This window comes from Peromyscus californicus, unplaced genomic scaffold, assembly GCF_007827085.1.
Source record: "Peromyscus californicus insignis strain IS unplaced genomic scaffold, ASM782708v3 Scaffold_3__1_contigs__length_106647218, whole genome shotgun sequence".
Taxonomy (NCBI): domain Eukaryota; kingdom Metazoa; phylum Chordata; class Mammalia; order Rodentia; family Cricetidae; genus Peromyscus; species Peromyscus californicus.
The window spans coordinates 4005933-4009486 of NW_026294551.1; positions in this window are offsets into that span (position 1 = coordinate 4005933).

Below are 3554 nucleotides of genomic sequence, written 5' to 3' on the forward strand. Positions count from 1 at the left end.
GTCATACTTTCCTCTAGTATGCTTCAGCCTCTTGCTCTCTCTTTGCTCCATTTGTGGCCCCGTTCAGCTCCCATGTGTGATGTGCGTTTGCCCCCGGCTTCTGAGGACTACCTGTCACCGCCCCTTCCCCGTTCCTCTCATGCACCGTGCAGGGTGAGCCAGTGGACACTCAGGTATGGATTCACACAGCTCAAGTGGCCCGCTGCGACTGTCCTGCTGGTAGGGTGTGGTCTGCCCTTTGATCTGTGCTCACTCCTGTAGTTGGCCACAGCCCCTGACTTCAGCCTGGAGTTCTTCCCGTCTGCTCCTGAACACCTGATCTAACTGCCTACTGTCTTGAAATGCCCTCCTTCCACCGGACTAAGCCTGGGACGCTGTCATTCTCCTGGACTTGGTCTCCCACCCAGTTCTCCAGTTTCACTGTCTCCTAAAACAGGAAACCCTGATTGGATGGTGGGACAGACAAGCTCCTGTGAGAGGATAGAGTCAGGTGACCTTGGAGCTCCTGTCTCAGGTCCACCTCTACCAGGTGCCTTAGGTCAAGGGACTAGCCCCTTGCCAGTTGGCCAACTGGAGGCTGTTGCTTAGGCCCAAGACTTCCTCAAGGACAGCTGCTTCGCCTGGATCCAGCTTTGCCAAGGTTGAGGTCAGGCTGGACTGAGGTTTTTTTCTTTTTCTTTTTTTCTTTTGGTTTTTTGAGACAGAGTTTCGCTATATAGCCTTGGAACTCACTCTTTGACCAGGCTAGCCTCGGACCCAGATCCTCCGCCTGCTTCTGCCTCCCACGAGCTGGGCTTAAAGGTGTGTGCCAGCACTGCCCAGCTGGACTGAGGTTTTCGATCATGACTTGCTATCTGAAGGAGGACAGGAATCTAGACCAGGGTGTGACAGGGTCTTATACGAGTCGGGTCTGCCACTATGTCAGCTGTGTGTTGCTCCTCTAAAGTGCAGGGGTGGAGCCACCCCGTCATCCGTTGTCGTCACTGGGTGTCATTGTCACCCTGGCTCTGCTTGTTCTCCTTCCTTTAGGAGGATGGTCTCTGCTGTCAATAGGAGTGTCAGTGAGCAGCACAGCCAGGCTGTGGGGACAGAGCGGCTTCTTACTGTGGTTGGGTGTCTTCTGACAGCGTCTAGGTACATAACAAATACCTGCTGGGAAATGTGTGGGACTCTTACGAACAAATTTTATTTATTTGAGACAGGGTCTTACTATGTAGTCCTGGCTAGCTTGGAACTCAGAGGCCAGAAGAGGGTATCAGATTCCCTGGAACTGAAGTTACAGGCATTTGTGAGCCTCCATATGGGTGCTGGGGATTAAACCCAGATCCTCTGCAAGAGTAGCCAGTGCTCTTAACTGCTAAGCCTTCTCCCCAGTCCCTTGTGACTGTATTGTCAAATCTAAACCATCATCACCCCATGCTCAGAGTGGACATTCTTTTTTTCGTTTTGTTTTGTTTTTTTGTTTTTGTTTTTAGAGACAGGGTTTCTCTGTGTAGCTTTGCGCCTTTCCCTGGGACTCACTTGGTAGCCCAGGCTGGCCTTGAACTCACAGAGATCCACCTGGCTCTGCCTCCCAAGTGCTGGGATTAAAGGCATGCGCCACCAACGCCCGGTCAGAGTGGACAGTCTTAAAACATACCTTAAAGGATTTGGTTTTTATTTTTGAGTTATATGTATGTATTTTGTGGGGTACGGGCACATGCTAGGGTACACACATGAAGGTTGGAGGACAGTGTATGGGAGCCCATTTTCCTCTACCGTGTGGGTTCCAGGGATGGAGCTCAGAGCCATCTCACCCCTGCCTGTGATCCTTCTGTTCTTGTGAAATTAGAAGCAACCAACCCCTCTAAGTGTATTTTCCCCACACCTCGACGTGTTACTCTGACATTTCTTTTTTTTAATTAATTAATTTATTTATTTTTAACGGACATTGGTGTCTTGCCTGCATATATGTCTCTGTTAGGGTATGGGATCCTCTGGAACTGGAGTTACAGACAGGCTTGAGCTGCTATGTGGGTGCTGGGAATTGAATCTGGGTCCGCTGGAAGAGCAGCCAGTGCTCTTAACTGCTGAGCCATCTCTCCAGCCCCTATTCTGACATTTCTGTCATACATTGTTATAGTTAAATAGGTCCCATTGCCAGGGACCAGGGTCATTGTCTTCAGCCAGGGCCTAGATGGTAACATTTGTTGAATGGGTGAACTAGAAAGGCGTGTGGAGGAAGCATGACTGTGACCATGACTTAGACGGCTCAAGAAACAGGTGGCCCCTCCCCCAGCACCGACACACACAGAGCCAGGCCTCCAAAGCCTCCTTTACCCATCTGGCTTTCCTGTGCCTTCTGAGGGCCCCACCCCACGCCTTTGTCTTTTTCATACTTGGAAACACTTTGGTGAAGTCAAGCTGGAACCAGAGCAGTAATTCCTCTTTTTGGAGTGAACGCCCCAATGTGGCGCGTGGCCAGCTGCCTTCTGGGTGGCACAGGAACAGTTGGTGACAGCTGGATACAGTCAAGTTCCATTACAAACACGTTTTAAGTGCCATTCACACACAGAAGAGACTGCACGCTTTAGCAAAACAAAATCTGGGGATTTTCAAAGCAAGACAATGCCCCGTCTGAGCCTTGCAGCCTTTTCATTCATAAGCATCCTCTTCTTCAGCGCCTCCAGGCTCTCCAAAGCCCAGAGCCAGCAAGTACAGGCCACCATGGCTCCTGCCTAAGCTCTGGGGCCTGCAGTCCTGAGTCAAAAGCCTGACCACACATTCCACCTGAGGGGGAGGCCAAAGGCTGGCCTCTGCCTCAGTTCACTTGCTTCCCTCCTCGGGGAGCGTGGAGGACTCCAGACGGGGTCAGGCATAGCACTTGTTCGTTTGATCACGAGACAGGTGTTACGATGTATTTCTCAGGCCTTGTCTGAGAAATACATCTGAGAGGCCTTGTCCCTCTCCCAAAACTCTGTCAGTCCACCTTGGGCTGCTGCCCAGTAGGCAATGGTTGGTAACCCTTGTGTGAACATAGCCATCTGGCTTCCTTTGGCCTCCACTGGCATCTGCACTTACATGCACATACCTCCACATGCACATACTTAAACATTTAAAAACGTGTATTTGTTTACTCACTTATGTGTATGTATGTGCATGCCTGCATGGGTTTATGTGTGCCACGTGTGTGCAGGAGCCTGTGTCAGAATCCCTGGAATTAGAATTACAGGCAGTTATGAGCAGCCTGATGTGGCTGCTGGGGAACTTGGTTCCCCTGGATGGGAAGAGCAGCAAGTGCTCTTAACCACTGACCCATCATCTTTCCAGCCCTCAAATAAGTCTTAAAACCTCAGCAACACATGGGGAGCATGCCCGACGCTGGCTGGCTTACAATGGGGATGTGTTTCAGGTTCTGGAGGCAGGCGTGGGCCTGCAGGGCTGTGTTCCTTCCAGAGGCACTGGGTGAGGATCCTTCCCGCTCTTTCAGTTGTTTCAGGTGATCTGGGGCTGGCGTCGCTCCAGCCTCCTCACATGGCTTCTCTTGGCTGCCTCTGTTCAGATCACCGTCTTAG